The 24,837-nt window shown below is 43.4% G+C and overlaps 1 pseudogene; it reads left to right on the top strand.

The window, feature by feature from the left end:
* Positions 1–8,213: 8,213 nt before the first annotated feature.
* LOC139581868 (melanopsin-A-like) lies at positions 8,214–23,957 on the top strand (annotated as a pseudogene).
* The last annotated feature ends 880 nt before the right edge of the window (positions 23,958–24,837 follow it).

Below are 24,837 nucleotides of genomic sequence, written 5' to 3'. Positions count from 1 at the left end.
TTCGATTAAGATTATTTTTATAACCAAAAACCTCCATTTGGTTTGCGCGTTATGTTCAGAAAACCACAGGCTCGTGCCGGTCCTGAAGGGCAGACAAAGATTCCCAAAAGTATTCGTAATGTTCGTAGAAACATGTCAAACGTTTTTTATAATCAATCCTCGGGTTGTTTTTAACATACATAATCGATAATATTTCAACCGGACGGTAAACTATTCAATACTACAGAGAAAGAAAATGTCGAGCTACAACTCTCCCACGCAGGAACTAATCAAAGGACACCTGACGCGTTTTGATAAATCTCGCTCATTTTTCAAAATAAAAGCTTGAAACTATGTCTAAAGCCTGGTCACAGCCTGAGGAAGCCATTGGAAAAGGAATCTGGTTGATACCCCTTTAAATGGAGGATGGGCAGGCAATGAAACTGGGATTTTTCCAAATAAAAGGCACTTCAGGGTTGGATTTCCTCAGGTTTTCGCCTGCAAAATCAGTTCTGTTATACTCACAGACAATATTTTTACAGTTTTGGAAATTTTAGAGTGTTTTATATCATAATCTGTCAATTATATGCATATTCTAGCATCTGGGCCTGAGAAATAGTGTAACGTCCTGACCAGAGTTATTATGTGTTTTGCTTGTTTAGTGTTGGTCAGGACGTGAGCTGGGTGGGAATTCTATGTTGTGTGTCTAGTTTGTCTGTTTCTGTGTCCAGCCTAATATGGTTCTCAATCAGAGGCAGCTGGTAATCGTTGTCCCTGATTGAGAATCATATATAGGAGGCTTGTTTGGTGTTGGGTTTTGTGGGTGATTGTTTCCTGTCTCTGTGTTTGTGTTCTGCACCAGATAGGACTGTCTCGGCTTTCACGTTTGTTGTTTTTGTATTGTTGTAAGTGTTCACAGTTTACCGTCTAATTAAACATGTTGAACACTAACCGCGCTGCATGTTGGTCCTCTCCTTCATCCCAGGAAGAAAGCCGTTACAAATAGTCCGTTTACCTTGGGAACGTTATTTTTCCAAACATAAAAATAGTGCCCCCTAGCTGAAAGAGGTAAACAGACAAATTGTGACAAACAACTTGTGACCACTGTGAAACTAATAACAGGAAGTAAGTCTCCCCACCCAGGGCGGGGAGAAACCGTTAGGCTTGCAGCAGATGGTGTGACATGTGGTAGCATAAGATAAGCAATATGTATGTGTTGGAATGGAATTTAACAGCAGCTTTGTCCTTGCCAGAGAGGAGGAGGGACATTTAGGACGCTATGACGCTATGTGTGATGTACATGTTATTTTGATCAGAGCTCTCGAGAATAAACGTCACTGACTATTTTTGAGTGTTTTAGTGTTTTATTTGAATTGGTTAATGAATACATAGGAATTAAAATTCCTCTAACAGAAGCTAAGCAGGGTTGGTCCTGGTCAGTCTCTGGATGGGAGACCAGATGCTGCTGGAAGTGGTGTTGGAGGGCCAGTAGGAGGCACTCTTTCCTCAGGTCTAAAAAAGAGGTTGTGGACAGGTGACTTTTATACTGATAACAAGTTCAAACAGGTGCCATTAATACAGGTAACGAGAGGAGGACAGAGGAGCCTCTTAAAGAAGTTACAGGTCTGTGAGAGCCAGGAATCTTGCTTGTTTGTAGGTGACCAAATACTTATTTTCCACCATAATTTGCAAATAAATTCATTAAAAATCCTACAATGTGATTTTCTGGATTTTCTCCCCTCATTTTGTCTGTCATAGTTGAAGTGTACCTATGATGAAAATTACAGGCCTCTCTCATCTTTTTAAGTGGGAGAACTTGCACATTGTTGAGAGGTTAGCTTTTCCAGGCTAGCACTGTGTTAACCATCCATGGGCGGCAGGTAACCTAGCATTTAGAGAGGCAAGCTGGCGGATTGCTAGTTCGAATCTCGGGTCTGACATGAAAAATCTGTCTGAAAGTGAGCTGGCAACCATAGGGTTTCTGGTATCAAATCCTATATGCAATTGCCTGCCGTTGTGCCCTTGAGCAAGGCAATTAACCCCCCACGACAACAGCTCCCTGGGTGCCCAGTGTGGCAGCATCCGCACCTCTCCAAAAACGTCATGTACACAGTGCCGTGAAAAAGTCTTTGCTCCCTTTCTAATTTTTGATATTGAATGTTATCAGATCAAACACACAATCAAGTCTACATGAAAATGGATAGTTTTGGATTGGCCTGGTCAAAGTCCCAACTGAGATGTTGTGGCAGGACTTGAAACGAGCAGTTCATGCTTGAAAACTCACAAATGTCGCTGATTTAAAGCAGTTCTGCATGAAAGAGTGAGCCAAAATTCCCCCACAGTGATGTGAGAGACTGATCAACAACTACAGGAAGCATTTGGTTGCAGTCATTGCAGCTAAAGAGATTGAGGATGTCCGTAAACACTTGCGCATGATCTGAGGACGCGACTAGGGATGCCGTCTGGGCCGGCAACCTTGCCAGGGTTAACACTCTTAAATGTCCTACTCACTTCGGCCACGGAGAAGGAGAGCCAACAGTCCTTGTTAGCGGCCGCGTCGGTGGCACTGTGTTATCCTCAAAGCGGGCAAAGAAGGTGTTTAGCTTGCCGGAAGCAAGATGTCCGCGACGTGGCTGGTTTTCCCTTTGTAGACCGTGATTGTCTGTAGACCCTGCCACGTATGTCTCATGTCTGAGCCGTTGAATTGCGACTCCACTTTGTCTCTGTACTGACGTATTGCCTGTTTCATTGCTTTATGGAGGGAAAAACTACACTGTTTGTATTCGGCCATATTCACAGTCACCTTGCCATTGTTAAATGCGGTGGTTAGCACTTTCAGTTTTGCGTGAATGCTGCCATCTAGCCACGGTTTCTGTTTTTTCTAGTTTTTAATAGTCACAGTGGGAACGCCTATACACTTCCTGATGAACTCAGTCACCGTATCCGTGTATTCGTCAATGTTATTCTCAGAGGGTACCTGGAATGTATCCCAGTCCACATGATCAAAACAATCTTGAAGCATGGATTCCAATTGGTCAGACCAGCTTTGGAAATACTTTAACAGGGGTATTTCCTGTTTTAGTTTCTACCTAAATGGAGTAGTGATCAGATTTGCCGAAGGGAGGGCGTAAAGTCCAGTGTAATTCTTTGAGGGCCGTCGTGGTATCGGCTTGAGGGGAAATATACACGGCTGTTACTATAACCGAAGAGAATTCCCTTGGGAGGTAATACGGTCGGCATTTGATTGTGAGGTATTCTAGGTCAGGTGAACAAAAGGACTTGAGTTTCTGTATGTTATCACAGTCACACCATGAGTAGTTAATCATGAAACATACACCCCCGCCTTTCTTCTTCCCAGAGAGTTGTTTATTCCTGTCTGCGTTATGTACTGAGATTCCAGATAGCTGTATGGATGGGGACAGTATATCTCAAGAGAGCCATGTTTCTGTGAAATGTTACAATCTCTGATGTCTCTCTGGAAGCAGATCCTCGGCCGGAGCTTGTCTACTTTATTATCCTGTGACTGAACATTCGTGATTAATATACTATGAAGCAGTGGATGGTGTGTATGCCTCCTGAGTCGGATTAAAAGTCCACTCTGAATACCTCTTGTCCGCTGGCTGTGTTTTGGAGCAGCCTCCGCAATAAGCTCAATTTCCCTGGGGGTATGCTGGTGAGTTACCGGGTGTATGTAGTAACACAAACATTTCTGTTGCTTTGGAGCAAGAAGCAGAAGTCCCATATCTGTTGGTGCCATCTTACCAACATTCAGTATCAAAAATAGGCTAAAGTAGAGAAAATCAGAAACGGGGCAAATACTTTTTCACGGCACTGTCTGAGGGGTTGGGTTAAAAGCGGAAGTCAAATTTTGGTTTGGACCTCATATGCAATTGACCAATAAAGGTGATCTTGGCTGGCAGCCCACAAGTCTACGTTTTCACTTTGTTTTCGGCTTTAGCTATCTTTTAGGTATCATGGTGGAAGCCAACCATCCCTCAGGGGAAAAGAAAATGGTTCCTGCACACGGGTTCACATGCAGGGCTTCCCTGTCGGGCAACGACACGCATTCAGCCTGCATGGACTGCCTGGGTATCGAGCATACACAAGAGGCTGGGGATGACCCAGAGTCCTACAGAGACTCCGCAAGGCGATAGACCTGAACCAACAGCACACACAAGAAAATATTTACCAAATATACGTAACAAAAAAAGTAACATAATAAAATAACAATAACAAGGCTATATACAGGGGGTACCGGTACCGAGCCAATATGCGGGAGTACAGGTTAGTCATGTAATTTGTATATGTAGGTAGGGGTGAAGTGACTATGCTTAGATAATAACAGCAAGTAGCAGCAATGTACAAAACAAATGAAGGAAGCTATCAATGTAACTAGTTCAGTGGCCATTTCATTAATTGTTCAGCAGTCTTATGGCTTGGGGGTAGAAGCTGTTAAGGAGCCTTTTGTTCCTAGACCTGCAGCTCCGGTACCACTTGCCTTGCCGTAGCAGAGAAAACAGTCTATGACCTGGGTGACTGGAGTCTCTGACAATTTTTTGGGCTTTCCTCTGACACCGCCTAGAATATAAGTCCTGGATGGCAGGAAGCTTGGCCCCAGTGATGTACTGCGCCTTACACACTACCCTCTGTAGCGCCTTACGGTCAGATGCCGAGGAGTTGCCATACCAGGCGGTGATGTAACCTGTCAGGATGCTCTCGATGGTGCAGCTGTAGAGCTTTTTGAGGATCTGGGGACCCATGCCAAATCTTTTCAGTCTCCTGAGGAGGAAAAGGTGTTGTCATGCCTTCTTCACGTCTGTCTTGATGTGTTTGGACAATGATAGTTTGTTGGTGATGTGGACACCTCTCGACCCGCTCCACTACAGCCCTGTCAATGTTAAGGGGGCCCGTTCGCCCCACCTTCTCCTGAAGTCCACGATCAGCTCCTTTGTCTTGCTCACATTGAGGGAGAGGTTGTTGTCCTGGCACCACACTGCCAGGTCTCTGGCCTCTTCCCTATAGGCTGTCTCATCGTTGTTGGTGATTAGGCCTACCATTGTTGCGTCGTCAGCAAACTTAATGATGGTGTTGGAGTCGTGTTTGGCCACGCAGTCGTAGGTGAACAGGGAGTACAGGAGGGGACTAAGTACACACCCCTGAGAGGCCCCAGTGTTGAGGATCAGCATGGCAGACGTGTTGTTGCCTACCCTTACCACCTGGGGGCGGCCTTTCAGGAAGTCCAGGATCCAGGTGCAGAGGGAGGTGTTTAGTCACAGGGTCCTTAGCTTAGTTATGAACTTCGTGGGCACTATGGTGTTGAACGCTGAGCTGTAGTCAATGAATAGCATTCTCACATAGGTGTTTCTTTTGTCCAGGTGTGAAAGGGCAGTGTGGAGTGCGATTGAGATTGCGTCATCTGTGGATCTGTTGAGTCGGTATGCAAATTGGAGTTGGTCTAGGATTTCTGGCATGATGGTGTAGATGTGAGGCATGACCAGCCTTTCAAAGCACTTCATGGCTACCAATGTGAGTGCTACGGTGCGGTAATCATTTAGGCAGGTTACCTTCGCTTCCTTGGGCACAGGGAATATGGTGGTCTGCTTGAAACATATAGGTATGACAGACTCGGTCAGGGAAAGGTTGAAAATGTCAGTGAAGACACTTGCCAGTTTGTCCACACATGCTTTGAGTACACGTCCTGGTAATCCGTCTGGCCCCGCTGCTTTGTGAATGTTGACCTGTTTAAATGTCTAGCTCACATCGGCTACCGAGAGCGTTATCACACAGTCGTCCAGAACAGCTGGTGCTCTCGTGCATGCTTCAGTGTTGCTTGCCCCGAAGCGAGCATGAAAGGCATTTAGCTCGTCTGGTAGGCTCGCGTTACTGGGTAGCTCGCGTTTGTGTTTCCCTTTGTAGTCTGTAATAGTTTTCAAGCCCTGCCACATCCGACAGGTGTCAGAGCCGGTGTGGTAGGATTTAATCTTAATCCTGTATTTAAGCTTTGCTTGTTTGATGGTTCGTCTGAGGGCATAGTGGAATTTCATATAAGTGTCCGGATTAGTGTCCCGCTCTAGCCTTCAGCTCGATGCGGATGTTGCCTGTAATCCGTGGCTTCTGGTTGGAATATGTACGTACGGTCACTGTGGGGATGACGTCGTTGATGCACTTATTGATGAAGCCGATGACTGAGGTGGTATACTCCTCAATGCCATTGGATGAATCCCGGAACAAAACAGTCCAGTAGCATAGCAGCCGCGTCATCTGACCACTTCCGTATTGAGCGAGTCATTGGTACTTACTTCTTTAGCTTTTGCTTGTAAGCAGGAATCAGGAGGATATATTTATGGTCAGATTTGCCAAATGGAGGACGAGGGAGAGCTTTGTATGTCTCTGTGTGTGGAGTAAAGGTGGTCTAGAGTTTTTTTCCCTCTGGTTGCATATGTGACATGCTGGTAGAAATGAGGTAAAACGGATTTAAGTTTGCCTGCATTAAAGTCCCCGTCCACTAGGAGCGCCGCTTCTGGATGAGCATTTTCTTGTTTGCTTATGGCCTTATAGAGTTGGTTGAGTGCGGTCTTAGTGCCAGCATCGGTTTGTGGTGGTAAATAGACGGCTACGAATAATATAGATGAGAACTCTCTTGATAGATAGTTTGGTCTACAGCTTATCATAAGGTTCTCTACCTCAGGCAAGCAAAACCTTGAGACTTCTTTAAAATTCGACATTGCGCACCAGCTGTTATTGACAAATAGACACACATCCCCACCCCTCGTCTTACCATACGTAGCTTCTCTGTCCTGCCGGTGCATGGAAAATCCCGGCAGCTCTATATTGTCCATGTTGTCTTTCAGCCACGACTCAGTGAAACATCAGATATTACAGTTTTTAATGTCCCGTTGGAAGGATGATCTTGATCGTAGGTCATCGATTTTATTTTCCAATGATTGCACGTTGGCCAATAGAACGGATGGAAGTGGGAGATTATTCGCTCCCCTACAAACTCCCAGAAGGAAGCCCGACCTCGTCCCCTTTTTCACCATCTTTTCTTCACGCAAATGATCGGGTTCCCGAGAAATCAGTATATCCTTCACGCAGTGGTGTAAAGTACTTAAGTAAAAATACTTTCAAGTACTACTTAAGTCATTTTTTTTTGTATCTGTACTTTACGTTATTATTTTTTTGTTGACAACTTTTACTTCATTCCTAATGAAAAGTATGTACTTTTTACTCCATACATTTTCCCTGACACCCAAAAGTACTCGTTACACTTTAAATGGTTAGCAGGACAGGAAAATGGTCAAATTCACGCACTTATCAAGAGAACATCCCTGGTAATCTACTGCCTCTGATCTGGCGGACTCACTAAACACAAATGCTTTGTTTGTAAATGATGTCTGAGTGTTGGAGTGTGCCAAGAAAATGGCGCCATCTGGTTTGCTTAATATAAGGAATTTGAAATGATTTATACTTTTTTTTTATACGTTTGCCATGTAATATTTTAAATTTGATATAACTGCCTTAATGTTGCTGGATCCAAGGAAGAGTGGCAGCAGCTAATGGGGATCCTTAATAAATACAAATATGCGTTCGCTCTCAAGGAAGTCTGAGGGAGTCCACTCTACCTCCGAGTGCCCTCCATACCACGGCTTTCCCCTCCGCTTTTATTTTTCAGCTGAGGCAGGGAGACAAATTGCCGTAACCAGTTTCCAGTGTCACTACAATGTCTCTTTAAATAAAACATCTCTGTAGCAACCAGGCGTCTTGCCAATGGCACAGAGCAAAAATACTATGAAAGAGCAACTCACTCTGCCACCACTAGTGGGAGCCAATGCTCCACTGGTGAGCAAGAGTCAGCCTCCCCCGTGGGCTGCTCGCTAAGAGAGTAGACAACTGGTGCTCAATCTCGCCTGGGGTCCTATCCACAGTTACCAAGGGCTACAGACTGCACCCCATTCTGGACCTTAGGGTCTATCGGAGGAAGTTAACTTTTGTGTGCTCACGCCGAACGTACTGTCCCATTCTATTCGTCCGGGCAACTGGTTCAAGTCATTTATCAGAAATTGACAAAGAGAAAAAAGAGAATAATGTAAATGTGCATGTACAATTACTAATCCCCTTCTCATTCCTCCCTCTCCTTCCCTCTTTCTCTCCCCATCCCTGTCTCCTCTACCTCCACTCTCCTCACTATCTCTTTCCCCTCCTCTCTCTCCTCCACCCTTCTCTCACCCCAGTACCTCCCTCCCTCTCTCTCTCTAGGAGTAAGAGTTTGCGTACTCCGGCCAACATGTTCATTATTAACCTGGCGTTAACAGGCTTCCTCATGTGTGTGACTCAGACCCCCATCTTCTTCATCAACAGCATGCACAACCGGTGGATCTTTGGAGAAAAGGGTAACCATAGAAATAGGATTATGAAGGTAACACCTTAGAAGAGAAGGGCAAATTACTTATTAGAGGTTTAATGTCAACTAATGAAGTCCATCTATTCGTGGAGTTTCGACCATTACTTTGTTTGGAGTCCTCTCTCTCTATCTTTATCAATCTTTCTTTTTCTCTCTTTCTCTTTCCCTTTCTCTGGGGATGACAGTGTATTGATGCTAAATAACAGGCCTCTCTACTCCTCCTTCTGAATTAAATCACTAATCAGTTGTATTGTGTTTCTTTGATGAACGTCATGCTATAAGCCGACTAGAAGAGGCATTGTTTTCCTCGGACATCATTGGATGCATGTTAGAACATAAGAGTAAGTACTGCAATTTTTCACAATGCTGGATGCTCCTTGTCTGAAGACTCATACTGTCTATCTATGCAGTCTGAGACTACCATCGTAGAAGTTGTAAAAACAAATAATCAGCGATTGAATCGTCTCAAATCATCACTAAGCTCGAGGCCTCGGTTCTGAACCCCACCCTATGCAACTGGGTTCTGGACTTCCTGACGGGCTGACCCCAGGTGGTGAAGGTAGGCAACAACACCTCAACCACGTGGATCCTCAACACGGGGGGCCCCACAGGGGTGTGTGCTCAGTCCACTCCTGTACTCCCTGTTCACCCATGTATGTCCCCAACTCAATCATCATGTTTCCTGTTGACACAACAGTGGTAGGCCTGATTACCAAATACGACAATAGAGCCTACAGGGAGGAGGTGAGATCCCTGGTGGAGTGGTGCCAGGAAAATAACATCAACAAAATGAAGGAGCTGATCGTGGATTTCAGGAAATAGTAGAGAGCCATCCACATCGGCAGCTGATGACCTGAAATTGTTCATTCACGCAGACAGTTTCGTCAAGAATACTCAACAGCGCCTCTTCAACCTCAGGAGGCTGATGAAATTTGGCTTGCCACTAAGACCCTCATGAACTTCTACAGATTGAGAGCATCCTGTCGGGCGGTATCATCGCCTGGTATGGCAATTGCACCGTCTGCAACCGCAGGGCTCTCCAGAGGGTGGTGCGGTCAGCCCAATGCATCACCGTGGTCACACTGCATGTCCTCCAGGACATCTACAGCACCAGGGGTCACAGAAAGGCCAAGAAGATCATCAAGGACCAGGATTTAGCCGATAACATTTTTGAGTTTACCACAACAGCCACGGGGTTCATCAATAAGTGCATAGACGATGTCGTCCCCACAGTGACTACAAGAATGTATCCCAACCAAAAACCACAGGCAGCATCCATGCTGGGCTAAAGACTAGAGCTACCGCTTACTAATGAATGGGACACGGAAATGGACGCATTAAAAGAAATCCCGCTACGACCTCCGAGACATCAAACACGCAAAAAGACAATAAAGGTGTCACGATTGTTGAAAGGTCGGACCAAGGCGCAGCGTGTGTTGAGTTCCACATCTTTTATTTAAGTGAAACTTTCATACAATAAACACGCAACAAAACGTGACTTACTTGGTGCAACCAGCACAAACACAAACAATATCCCACAACCCAGGTGGGAACAATGGAGAACTTAAATATGATCCCCAATTAGAGACAACGATAATCAGCTGCCTCTAATTGGGAACCATACCAAGCACACCAACATAGAAATAGGAAAACTAGAACACCACCCTAGTCACGCACTGACCTACAACACCATAGAGAACCAAGGGCTCTCTATGGTCAGGGCGTGACAAAAGGAGGAAGGGAGAATCCTAAAACACCGGCTACAACGCTCATCAGATGTGGCAGGGCTTGCAGACGATAACGGATTACAAAGGGAAACCCAGCCATGAGCTGTCCAGCGAAGCAGAACTCCCAAATGACTATTTTTCACTGACTACCCACACTTACTAGACTTTATATACACACCATATACACAGTCACTCACACACACTACACTGTTACTCCCACACAAATTCCTCACACATTCAAACACTACGTACGCGCACACACATAACACACACACGCATACCGAAACAACACAACACAAACATACATGCACACACACTTATCATTTGCTGATGCTACTCTGTTCTTTAATTTAGTATTATTATCCATCCGGATGCCTAATCACTTTACCCTGCCTTCATGTACATCTACTTCATGTACCTCATACCGCTTCACATTGATCTTGTATTCGTCTTGTGTTAGTTGCTATTTTTTCGTAAGCAAGCATTTCACTGTAAAGTCTACACCAGTTGTTTTCGGCACATGTGATAAATACATTTTTATTTTGATTTGATTTGTGTTAGTACCTCTAGGGCAATTTAGACTGTTTCATAATTCTGTTGCATTTCATATTTGTATTTACAGTTTTTTTTACAATCACTTTGGCACTAATTTCAGAACCTTGATGTCATTTTTCAAAACTCTAGACACAAAAAATGCACATTTTTCAATTGCTTGGATACAGTACACATAAAGCTAAGACCATTTGGTCACTGAACTAAAATCACCTGTTCAAAAGGACACAACTTAACATCAAAGTATTACCATTTCAAAATGCAATTCACGCATTACATCTGAGATGACTGTCTATTCATTTCTTTACAATGATCTAACTATCAATTGATACAACTGCTCAAAATGATAAGTAGCTGTTGCATTCCTCTTAATGCATAGTTTTATGGAAACTGACTAACAATATTCCATGTTCAGATCATGAAAGTTTCAGGATAACGAGATCCATTGACACCAGTTACCGTGGAACATGAACCAATTGGACTACATTATCTATGGATGTAATATTTCATCATCATTCTTTATCAGACACTGTTTCTATGGTCCCATGTACCACTTTTCCAGACCATGTTTTCAGATTTGACATTACTGTACACTTTATTAGGTACACCTAATCTGCTACTGGGTAGGAACCCCTTTTGCCTCCACAACAGCCTGAATTATTCACGGTGTTGTACGTTAAGAGATGCCCATCTGCACACAACTGTTTTAAACGACTGTTATTTGAGCATTTGTGGCCTTTCTGTTAGCTTGAATGAGTCTGGACATTCTCCTCTGACCTCTCTCATTAACCAGGTGTTTTTGCCCATAGAACTGTCGCTCACTGAATGTGTTTTGTTTATCGCACAATCCTCCGTAAACTCTAGAGACTGTAGTGTGTAAAAATCCCAGGAGGCCAGCTGTTGCTGAGATGCTGGAACCACCATGTGTGGCACCAACAATCATACCACGGTCAAAGTTAATTAGATTACACATCTTGCCCATTCTAATCTTTGGTCGAACAACAACAAAAGCTCTCTACTCTTTATACTTTATGTATTGAGTTGCAGGCAGCAACATGATTCGCTGTTTGAAGGAGCAGGCTATTTGCATTAACACGCAGGTGTACCTAATAAAGTGGAGTGTAGAGTGTATGTATGCCTGCCCTTGTATTTGCTTTTCCAATACTGCCAACTCGTTACTGATTGATCTCACATTGTGGTCCGAGTATATAGTGAAATGAGTGGTATCCACCTACAACAACATAGCGATAACATGGAGCCCGGCAGGTGATCCAGGTCACAATAGAGGTCAAGCAGTGGGAGGAGGAAGACGTGGTGGTGAAAGGAAAGGCAGGGGACGAGCACCCCTTCTGAGAGGTGGTCGTGGGCCTCGTTTGAGAGATGTGGGGCAACGTGGTGGAGGACAAGGCCACGGACCAAGAGAGCGGCAGCAACTGCAAAGAGTATCCAATGGAATCCGAGCAGTAGTTGTAGACCATGTCGTAAATCATGGCATGACAATGACTGAGGCAGCTACGATAATTCAACCAAACCTCAGAATATCAACCGTGGCCTCAATCATCAGAACCTTCCGCAGTGAGAACCGGTAAGTCTTCAGCGTGCACTAAACATTAGGCTACTCTCAATTGTCAAATGACTGTATACTGCATGCCAATGTGTACCACAGAGTAGGTGATGTTACTAAATGTGTTCTTACTGTAATTTTCCCTGCAGAATTGAGACTAGGCCAAATAGGGGAGGCAGAGGCAAAATTCTGACTGACCAACAAGAGTGGGCTGCGGTCAATTTGGTTCGGGCCAGAAATGATATTCACCTTACAGAAATTAGGCAGCACATCTTAGACAATGACGACATGTTCAACAATGTGGAAGCCATAGGTTTGCCGACTATTGCACGTATGCTGAAAAGGCGACAGGTGTCTCAAAAACAGCTGTACCTTGTGCCTTTTGAAAGAAATGCAGACTGAGGACTGAGTATGTTCAGTTTCAAGATGCCTGTTGTGAAAAATTCCCCCCAAATTCTACATCATTGTAATCAGTCATTTTCTTTCCAAAATGTATTTTTAGAGGGTGATGGAGCTGGATGCTGACGAAAACCATCACAAATTCCTCTTTTTGGATGAGGCAGGCTTCAACCTGGCCAAGACAAGGAGGAGAGGTCGGAATTTCATTGGCCAGCGGGCAACCATCCAAGTACCTGGACAATGTGGGGCAAACATCACCATGTGTGCGGCTATATCGGAGGATGGTGTGGTGGGACGCAGACCTCGTATTGGATCATATAATGCTGCTCTCCTTGTAACCTTCCTTGATGAGCTAAATCAGGTCTGTAGAGCTGATGACGTGACCTATGTCATTGTGTGGGATAATGTCAGGTTCCACCATGCAAGCATGGTTTCAGGCCCATCCACAATTTACCCCCCTGTACTTAGCCCCATACTCTCCTTTCCTTAACCCAATTGAGGATTTTTTATCCACATGGAGGTGGAAGGTATACGATAGGCGCCCTCATGAACAAGCCACCCTTCTCCAGGCCATGGATGACACACGCAATGACATCACGGCAGACCAGTGTCAGGCCTGGATTCGCCATGCCCGAAGATTCTTCCCAAGATGTTTGGCTAATGAAAACATCCATTGTGATGTGGATGAGAACCTGTGGCCAAATCCACAAGACAGGGTTGATGGAAATATAGAAGTAATCAAACCTTTGTTTTGCTTTTTACAGTAAGCCAGGTGAGGAACACTGCAGTTGACAGTTTACTGTATTTTTTTTCTTTTTTGTAGCTAATTATTTTTGATTTGATTCAAAGAAACCTATGTTGTGATTTTATTGTATTTCATCAATACATTTCAGATTTTGTTCAATGATTCCACTGTGTCTGTAGTATTTTCTCTACAAGTCCTCTTACGTATTTATGTGTAGTACCATAATGAAACATGCATCACATTTTCTATTACAATATTTAATGATAGTACGAACAACTACACAGTGAAACTATCGGTATCTTGTGTGTGGGTGATCTAAATGAATGTGGTATTTCATGATAAATTAGTTATTTGAACCAATGATTCTGCAAGTGCAAGGTTTCTTTAAAGATATGAACGCCCAATGCAATGTTTTGAACATTGGACAGCCTGTGATGACCGTTTTGAAAAATGACCACAAGGTTCTGAAATTAGTGCCAAAGTGGTTGTAAAAAACTGTATTACGTGTATCTTTGTGATTACAGGGCTCCTTTGGAAAAGATACCTTGGTCTCAACATGACTTCCTGTCAAAATAAAAGTTCAATAAATAACCCAGTTCACATTTAGGATTGCACATTCAGCAAATCACCAGCAGAGGGAGTTCCCTTTGAATCCATTCACTGTGTTGGTGGTGCTCATAAAAATGGACCATAACTTCAAAAGTAGCAGAGCCCAATCTGGAAATTGTATGTACTTGTAGAGTATAGTATATATGTTTGAGATATTTAAACACACATACATTCCCATGATGCTGGGTGCTGTGCTGACAGATTATTGTGAATACAAGGGGGTGAGATGTAGATGGTTCTAACACACCTCTCTTTGCCCTGTTACAGCTCTGTGTGAGTGCATTTGTTTGTGTGTGAATGCATGCATGTGTGTGTGTTTGTGCTGTCCTCATGCATTATGACTATGATAGAGGGATGTTTCTGGGGTAGGCAACAGGTCACCTTGATAACTGTTACTGTACTGAGCCCTGTTATTACTGGGCTCCCGAGTGGCTCAGTGGTCAAAGGCACTACATCTCAGTGCTTGATGTGTCACTACAGACACCCTGGTTTGATTCCAGGCTGTATCACAACCGGCCGCGATTGGGAGTCCCATAGGACGGCGTACAATTGGCCCAGCGTTCGTCCGGGTTTGGCCGGTGTAGGCCTTCATTGTAAATAAGATGTTGTTCTTAACCGACTTGCCTAAAGTTTCAATGAAAAAAATATATAATATTGTCCAGTCCGAGATGGCTACAAGGCCCTCCCTTCAGCGAATCATATCATTCCTCCATTGTATTCCTCCCCGCCTCTAGGCAGAAATTAAAGCAGGAAGCACTGACGGTAAGGTTTGTGTAACCATGGTCTGAACAATTGGAATCCATGCTACGAGATTGTTTTGAGCAAGTGGACTGGGATATGTTCCGGGTCGCCTCTGGGAATAACATTGACAACTATACCGTCACTGGTTTCATCAGGAAGTGCGTAGGGCCCTCTAAAGCCTTGTAAGCCTAAATGCTCAAATCAGTTTTGTTTTTTAAATCCGTTTTGGAATACTGACTGTCCAAACAGCAAGTTAAAAGTGATTGCTGATATGGCTACATTAGTTGTCATATTAACGACAGGTGTGTGCACAGTGGTGTAAGCTGATTGGTGATGATGTTTGTTGGTTCTTATCACACAGAAGTTATGTAGCAAGGTAAGGTGACAACAATTCCTGCCATGAACGTTTCCCAGTTGCGGCGCGATCTGCGTAAGAGATAGAACTGACTTCTATTTTAGCCCTTGGCAACGCAGACGCTCGCGAGCAGTGTGGGTGCAATAATTGAATAATATAGATTTCAAAATGTATTTTGCAACGCAATGCCCACGTGACGTGAGCTGTGTAGTCAGCCTGTCAGGCGACGCAGTAGCTATATATGAATGTTCTTCATATGGATTTACTTCACTAGCTAGCCAAACTTGTATAGTTAGCGAGGAGCTGCTACTTGCTAGCTATCTATACTCTTACTGTAGAGCCGCCATGCACGTCTCCAGAAACAACGAGGTGTCCCAGCTGTGTCGACATTTCATCTATCCACGTCATCCACTCATCAGAATATAGCTCTTTTCTTACTCACCGTTTCACTGGCGTCAGCCCATCCAACATCTCCCAACAGTTGTAGTGCATTGCAGACCGCAGTAAGCCACAGTAGCAAAATGTTGAAAACAGGAAGTAAGGAGCCCACACGTGTTAGCTCTAACATGTTTGTAGGTAGGAGGTTCCAAATGAACTAAAGCCAGCTCTATAACTGACACGTAATTCAGAAAGAACTTACACGCTAAATTCCCACTTTGGATTTCCCACTTCAAGCCCAAAAATATCTATCATACTTTGACCAAAATGATGACTTATTGACTTAAATTGTTGTACAACATCATGGGTAAGCTCTGGGCATCGTGTTCCAGTTAAAAAAATATTTTAGCTGGTGTAGGCATTTAACTTCAATGATTTTACTGAGTTCCAGTTCATAAAAGGAAATCAGTAAATTTAAACAAATTAATTAGGCCATAATCTATGGATTTCACATGACTGTGAATACAGATATGACTATGTTGGTCACAGATACCTTAAAAAAAAGTTAGGTGAGTGGATCAGAAATGTAATCACCATTTGGCTCATGCAGCGCAACACATGTCATTCACATAGAGTTGATCAGGCTATTGATTGTGGAATGTTGTCCCACTCCTCTTAACTGGCTGTGCGAAGTTGGTGGATATTGACGGGAACTGGAACACGCTGTCGTACACGTCGATCCAATTTATCTCTCTCTCTATCCCTCTTTCTCTCCCCCTATCTCCAACCCCCCCCCCCCTCTCTCTTTCTTTCACCTCCCCCCAGCGTGTGAGCTGAATGCATTGTGTGGAGCATTGTTTGGGGTGACCAGTATGATGACTCTGCTGGTGATAACCGTGGACCGCTACTTCGTCATTACGCAGCCGCTGGCGTCCATGGGTGTGATGTCACGACGTAGGGCCCTCTACGTCATGGCTGCTGCCTGGCTCTACTCTTTGGCCTGGTCTCTACCGCCCTTCTTTGGCTGGAGTGAGTACGCACACAAGACAGACACACACACATGCACGCGCACACGCGCCCGAGATGTGCACACAAACACACGCACAATCGCTCTGAGGGATACACAACGTATCAGTGTGTGTATATCTAAGTGTGTGTGTATGTGTGACCTGTCAGGTGCGTATGACCCAGAGGGTTTGATGACGTCGTGTTCGTGGGACTACATGACATTCACGCCATCCGCCCGCTCTTACACCATGTTGCTATTCATCTTCGTCTTCTTCATCCCCCTCTTCATCATCATCTACTGTTATGTATGCATCTTCACTGCTATACGCAGCGCCACACGGTGAGCACACACACACACACACACACACACACACACACACACACACACACACACACACACACACACACACACACACACACACACACACACACACACACACACACACACACACACACACACACACACACGGCTACTCAGTGTATTAGTGTTGATGTTGATGCTCTTGTATGTTATTGATTGATCCATACTTTCCGCTGATACTTTCTTTTCACCGATGACCACTGTCAGTAATGGTCATTATGTAAATGTGTGTGTTTGTCTGTGTTGCAGGGCTGCGCGTAAGATAAACGAGGGCACCGGGGACTCAGTGACGAGCATGCATAAGATGAGGAGTGAGTGGAAGACGGCCAAGATCGCTCTCATTGTCATCCTGCTCTATGTCATCTCCTGGGCCCCATACTCCTGTGCCACTCTCACCGCCTTCGCAGGGTAGGGTGGTGTTTGTGTCTGATCATAGTACCCCCCCCCCCCCCCCTCTCTCAACTGTATGGATGTGCCAGCTGAGGGACAGTGATACTGTATAAGAAAGTCAGCTCTGTTTTCACCTAGTGTTCTCTGAGTTCATCTTTTTCTATCCTCCTATTTCTCTCTCTTTCCAGGTATGCTGACATGCTGACTTGACTCCGCATGTGAACTCTGTTCCTGCTGCCATCGCTAAAGCCTCTGCCATCCACAACCCCATTATATACGCCATAACACAGCCCAAATACAGGTACATACATCACCATCACCCACCTCAAATACACAGATACATATAATCTTTAAACACATTCATATGTTGATGTCACTACTATCAATTAATTAACCTAGATTAAGTAGCTGACCGAGCATCTTCTGTCTGACCCATGTTTGTTCCCTGTGTTACCGTAGTAACCTTATGTGTGTGTCAGTAATGACTCAGTGAGTCCAAGGTGGCCTCTAACCTTTAAAAGAGACACATACCCCATGGGGCCATAATTGCGAACTTTAGAAAAAGTTTAAGTTAAAGGTTAACTTTAAGCATCAGACAATTAAAATCCCTGATGTAGTGTCACTATATAGAACACTACATTGTAGCTGGTCCCATCAGACAACGTGGCACACGTTAGCCCTATGCTACCATCACCAGATGCCAGTGATTATTTTCTGTCACAACTTAGTCCAACAATTGCAAATTAGAGTTTCTATTGGAAAAATTCAGGTATGTTTTCCCCGTTTGGTTCTGTTTGCTTCCATTTAAGAAACGTTTTTCAACGGAATCGGCAGAATGAATACACCCCCAATCACACGCAAACAACTATGAAATAACACAGTTAAGAACAAATTCTTATTTACAAGGACAGCCTACTCCCCCCTCCCCAACAGGGATTTGAACCCTGGTCTCCCACTTTCCCCGCATTCTGTAGTACAGACATGGCCTGCTCTCCCTTATGTAAGGAATTTGGCACTTTCCCATTTTTTGCTACAGTATGTATTGTAGACTGCACAGTTGCCTAATTAACAAATAAACACATCTTGTTAATAAAATGATAAAAACACTCTTTCAAAATGCAGATTTTGATTTAGTTATGGATCCTATATTTGCTCACATTGTATATAGACTTATTTTCTACTGTATTATTAACTGTATGTTTGTTTTACTCCATGTGTAACTCTGTGTTGTTATATGTGTCGAACTGCTTTGCTTTATCTTGGCCAGGTCGCAGTTGTAAATGAGAACTTATTCTCAACTTGCCTACCTTGTTAAATAAAGGTGAAATAAAAAAATATATATATATATTTGTTTCCACTAGTTACCACAGCCACAAAGTCAAAATGGTCTATATCATAAAAATGTATTAAAAATATTTTAGCTTTTTGGTCTTAATTTAAGGTTAGGGTTAGGCATAAGGTTAGCAGTGTGGTTAAGGTTAGGGTTAAGGTTAGGGTTAGGTTTAAATTCACATTAAAATCACATTTTAAGAAGATACATTTTAGAAATTGCCGGAGTTTATGACTTTGTGGCTATGGTAACTAGTGACCATCTTTTATATTCTTATGAAAGGGTTCATTGTTAATTTTTAATAGGCTAAAGTCACTCGATGAAGACATGCCGTTATAGCAACTCTGTGCTTTTGTTTTGAAGCTAAAATGTAATGAATGTAGCCTACAGACAAGAAAATAAACCCTTTCATTGTCTGCACATACATGCTTGTGAATTGTTGCATCATTCAGTGTAATATGAATATGGTTCAAGAGTGTAATATGTTTTGGGAAAAAGTTTCTGTCAATGTTAATAGTTTGTGCTTACTGGCTAGTGGCTACTCTGATATTTACGGTCAACTTGAGCTGCGAACCAAGAATGTCGCATTGTCAGCCACAATGAAAGGTAAAGCAAGGATGTGAATTAAAATGTAGAATTCTCTTTAACCTTTCTAGCGTAGGCGTTCCGCTAGCGGAACCCCTCGGCAACATTCCGCTGAAAAGGCAGCGTGGGAAATTCAAAAATATTTTTTAGAAATAAGTAACTTTCACACATTACCAAGTCCAATACAGCAAATGAAAGATAAACATCTTGTTAACCTACCCATCGTGTCCGATTTCAAAAAGGCTTTACAGCGAAAGCACAACATATGATTATGTTAGTTCAGAGCCAAGTCAAAAAAACACACAGCCATTTTCCAGCCAAAGATAGGAGTCACAAAAAGCAGAAATATAGATAAAATGAATCACTAACCTTTGATGATCTTCATCAGATGACACTCATAGGACATCATGTTACACAATACATGTATGTTTTGTTCGATAATGTGCATATTTATATCCCAAAATCTCAGTTTACATTGGCGCATTACGTGCATTGGCGCATTATGTTTTGATTCCAAAACATCCGGCTGATCTTGCAGATAGCCACAGAAATCCCAGAAATACTCATAATAAACTTTGATGAAATATACAAGTGTTATACACAGAATTAAAGATAGACTTCTCCTTAATGCAACCGCTGTGTCAGATTTTTTTTAAATCTACGGAAAAAGCATAATCTGAGTACGGCGCTCAGAGCCCAATCCAGCCAAATACATTTCCGCCATGTTGGAGTCAACAGAAGTTAGAAATAACATGATAAATATTCACTTACCTTTGATGATCTTCATCAGAATGCACTCCCAGGAATCCCAGTTTGACAATAAATGACTGATTTGTTCCATAAAGTTCAATAAAGTCCATAATTTATGTCCAAATAGCCACTAGTTGTTAGCGTTTTCAGCCCAGTAATCCATCTTCATGAGCACTAGGTCCAGACAAAAACTCAAAAAGTTCCGTTACAGGTCGTAGAAACATATCAAACGATGTATGGAATCAATCTTTAGGATGTTTTTAACATAAATCATCAATAATATTCCAACCGGAGAATTTCATCGTCTGTAGCAAAGCACTGGAATGAGAGGTAACTGTCGGGAGCGCGCGTCACGAGCCTGAAACACTCTGCCAGACCACTGACTCAAACCGGTCTCATGAGCCCCTCCTTTATAGCAAAAGTCTGAAACAAGTTTCTAAAGATGGTTGACATCTAGTGGAAACCTTTTGGAAGTGCAACTTAACCCCATAGACACTGTTTATTCGGTAGGCCAAGCTTTGAAAAACTACAAACCTCAGATTTCCCACTTCCTGGTTGGATTTTTCTAAGGGTTTTGCCTGCCATATGAGTTCTGTTATACTCACAGACATCATTCAAACAGTTTTAGAACTTCAGAGTGTTTTTTATCCAATAATACTAATAATATGCATATATTAGCATCTGGGACAGAGTAGCAGGCAGTTTACTCTAGGCACGCATTTCATGCAAAAGTGAAAATGCTGCCCCCTATCCCAAACAGGTTTTAACCTCGCTCCTCACTCTCCTTACATTTACATTTTACATTTAAGTCATTTAGCAGACGCTCTTATCCAGAGCGACTTACAAATTGGTGCATTCACCTTATGATATCCAGTGGAACAACCACTTTACAATAGTCATATCTCGTAGTGGGAACAGGCCTTTAGTCACAGAGATCATTTTGTCTCGTCTCGTTTTAGTCAACTGAAATATAAAATCCTTTGCGTTTAGTTATAGTTTTTTCTGGGTCTATTTAGCAAGTTATAGTCTCGTCACTTGCCACTGAAAAAAATGATGAATATTTCAGTCACTAAGTTTGCATGTTAATTGCTCCATGGCTCAGGCTGCCAAGTAAACACAAGGCTGTTTGGCTCATCTCAGTCACAAAGGGGAATAACTTTGCAGCTGTTTCTGATTAATGAACAACGCCACACTTGTGGTCGTAACATTCAAATAAAAACCAGCGCTGAAACGAAACGTAGGCTGAAAGTAATGTGTATGTCATATCATATGAAAAGACACCGCATTCAGACGGATCTACACGAAGCGGGCAGTTCGGATCATACTTTGATGTAAACAATGACTTTTTGAGCCACATTTCACAACGTGTATTTAAATACTGTATACCCGATATAGCTCATCATAATATTTCTACTACTGTATATTGTATTACAGTTACACTGTTTATACACACCACATATTTATTTATACTGTACACTGGATTCTTGACATAGCTTACTTTAATATAAATACTTCTATATATATCATTCTTAGTTGATCTTGTGTAAATTATTCTTGTGTACTATGTATAGACCACAGGAGGCTGCTGAGGGGAGGACGGCTCATAATAACGGCCAGAATGGGAGCAATGGAATGGCATCAAACACATGGAATCCATGTGTTTGATGTATTTGATACCATTCCAGATATTCTGCTCCAGCCATTACCACGAACCCGTCCTCCCCAATTAATTAAAGAACCACCAACCCTCCTGTGGTATAGATAGCATTTGATTACTGCTACAGTGGTATTAGGAATCTTAATCCGATTGGTCCCGCAGTTCTATTTTCCACCATTATTTTTAATTGTTGACATTTTATTACATTGTTATGCTCTAGTAACAGAAGCATTTCACTGCACACGCTCTGACACCTGCCTGATTGCGTACGCAACTAATACATTTTGCTTTGATTTAAATCGTTGTGCAACATCATGGGTAAGCTCTGGACTTCATCTTTCCGCTCGAAAAAGTGGATTTCTACTGGTGTGGGCGTTTAATATGCGTATCTACTCTGTTCCTAGTGACCTCTAATCTCTAACCCTTTAATAGTCTTTACGATGATTAGAAATAGATGTCAGATGGAGTTTTTATACTGTAGATTAGACAACCTTAAACCTACCGTCAGTTCTCTGGCTCAATGCAATGAATCCTCTCTCTCTCTCTCTCTCTCTCTCTCTCTCTCTCTCTCTCTCTCTCTCTCTCTCTCTCTCTCTCTCTCTCTCTCTCTCTCTCTCTCTCTCTCTCTCTCTCTCTCTCTCTCTCTCTCTCTCTCTCTCTCTCTCTCTCTCTCTCTCTCTCTCTCTCTCTCTCTCTCTCTCTCTCTCTCTCTCTCTCTCTCTCTCTCTCTCTCTCTCTCTCTCTCTCATATCCAGGCTGGCAATCAGTAGGTACATCCCATGTATGGGTGTGTTGCTGTGTGTTCCTACCAGAGATTGTTATAGCAGCAGCAGATTCATGTCCTCCACCCGTCGTTCAACCCTCACCAGTACAACATCTGACCCTGGCAAGAGCCGCTTCTCCTCCTTGTACGACAGTGAATCAGTGAGTCTTCCTGTCTCTCTCTCTTTAAACTTTAGGAACGTAGAGTCCTCTTGGCTCTCCCACCCCTATGAGGGGCCAGCTCCCGCTCATCCCAGTCAAAGCTGTTCTCTTTCCTGGCACCCCTATGGTGGAATGAGCTTCCCCCTAAAATCAGAACAGCTGAGTCCCTGCCCATCTTCTGAAAACTTCTGAAAACATTTCTTATTAACATTGACTTTGTTGGTAGTTGCTTTATCGAGGACACATTTTACTTGCTATGACTGTGATATGTTGTAGTCTTACCTAGCTTTAAGAGGAATGCATTAACTGTCTGATAACTGACTAAAATGTACATATAAATGAGTACAACATCGAACGTATATCTTTGAATTGTTTGTTTGTGTGTGTGTGTGTGTGGGGGGGGGTTCTGTCTGTCTGTGTCTCAGGGCCTTACGGAGGCGGAACTCTCCTCTCGTCCGGCCAGTTGTCAGGTGTCCAGTGATGTCACCCAGCTCCACCCTACCTTCTCTCATTGCTCCCTGAAGGTGAAAGGTCGCGACCCAGGGGTGTTTGAGAAAACCGCCTCTCAGTCCCACTCTGCCCCTGCTTTCTTCTTCCTGCAATACATCACTGTGAGTGGGAGAATGTGTGTGTGTGTCTCGGTATTGAACATATATTTACTGTGTGTTTCACAGTCACAATAGCCCACTTAGCTAAAGCTCCCCACTACTTTCTCTCGCCATTTAGGAGATGGGACATGTCAGTTTCTTTATTATAGATGTCTATATTTAATCCACACATACACACACACACACACACGATACTCCATTAGTTGTTCTATAATCTGGTGCTTGTAATCCCCATGTGATGCTTAACATTTACATGCATCTATCACATGACCCACATTGCGCTGTTAGGGTCTTTGTTCTTCTGCATGTGTGTGTGTGTGTGTGTGTGTGCGTGTGTGTGCGTGCGTGCGTGCGTGTGTGCGTGTGTGCGTGTGTGTGCGTGTGTGTGTGTGTGTGTGTGTGTGTGTGTGTGTGTGTGTGTGTGTGTGTGTGTGTGTGTGTGTGTGTGTGTGTGTGTGTGTGCGTGTGCGTGTGTGTGTGTGCTGACCATGTCTTTCCTTTCCAGACTCTGACAGAGCCAGAGGACATCTCCATATCTGAGGTCATTGGTTTGACCAATATCCTTCCTGCTACTGTAAGTATACTGGCCAATCAAATACGTTTTCTCAATGCCCTGTGCAAATCCTGTAATGATAGTTCTGTCCAGTGGCCTATCCCATTAGTGAGTGCAGACGTATATACTTGTACTGTATAGTTTAAACACTTTAGCAATCAACCAGTCAATCAATCAATGAATCAGTTTGACAGTATTATGCCGTGAGAATGACACCACACTGTCTCTCTCTGTCGCAGCTGGAAGATGTCAGAGAGGAAAAGTCTAAAGGCGTAAGCGGGCGTGTCCCTTCCACATGCCTAAACGACGCGATCCCTGCCATCATCGTCACCTCTATGTAAATCCCCTAAATGTGTGGGGTCTGTTGTGAGAGAATCGCTGGATGTTGTGCAATTGGACAATGTGTGACACAGCTCTGTGTGTCTGTGTGTCGCTTCTCTCCTCGACAGGGCTCTACACTACCAGCACGGTATCTAGTGTCTGTGTGTGTAACAGTATTGATTCCGTCCCTCTCCTCGCCCCAACTTGGGCTTAAACCAGGGACCCTCTGAACACATCAACAACAGTCACCCAAGAAGCATGGTTACCTATCGCTCCACAAAAGCTGCTGCTCCTTGCAGAGCAAGGGAAACAACTACTTCAAGGTCTCAGAGCGAGTGACGTCACCGATTTAAACACTAGTAGCACGCACTGCTAACTAGCTAGCCATTTCACACCGGTTACGTGTGTATGTGTTTTGTATTTGTGGATTTACAGACGTTTTCCATTGAGCTGTAGAAAACACATAATCTGAAAACAGTTTCAGTCGGTGACTTTCCTTTTTATGTTTTTAAACATGGAGGATTGTTAATGTTTTCCTCTCCACATTCTCTCCCTCCTCCTCCACTTTCTCTCCCTCCTCCTCCACTTTCTCTCCCTCCTCCTCCACATTCTCTCCCTCCTCCTCCACATTCTCTCCCTCCTCCTCCACATTCTCTCCCTCCTCCTCCACATTCTCTCCCTCCTCCTCCACTTTCTCTCTCCTCCCTTCTGAATTCATTGACACAAAGTTACTATAGGCTATTTCTCCCGTTCTCCCTGAAGAGTACACCGTTTTGCTACTATTATAAGAGTACATGATTAAGAGTACATTGTGTTGGTATTATTATGGGATTATGGGTTTTTTACCATACACTCTTCTTTTTTTTACCGTTCTACATTTCAAGGGAGAATTGCAGAATG

The sequence above is a fragment of the Salvelinus alpinus genome, chromosome 7 (genome assembly GCF_045679555.1).
Source record: "Salvelinus alpinus chromosome 7, SLU_Salpinus.1, whole genome shotgun sequence".
NCBI lineage: Eukaryota > Metazoa > Chordata > Actinopteri > Salmoniformes > Salmonidae > Salvelinus > Salvelinus alpinus.
Note: the sequence above shows the minus strand (reverse complement) of the source record. Positions and strands in the feature narration are given on the sequence as shown.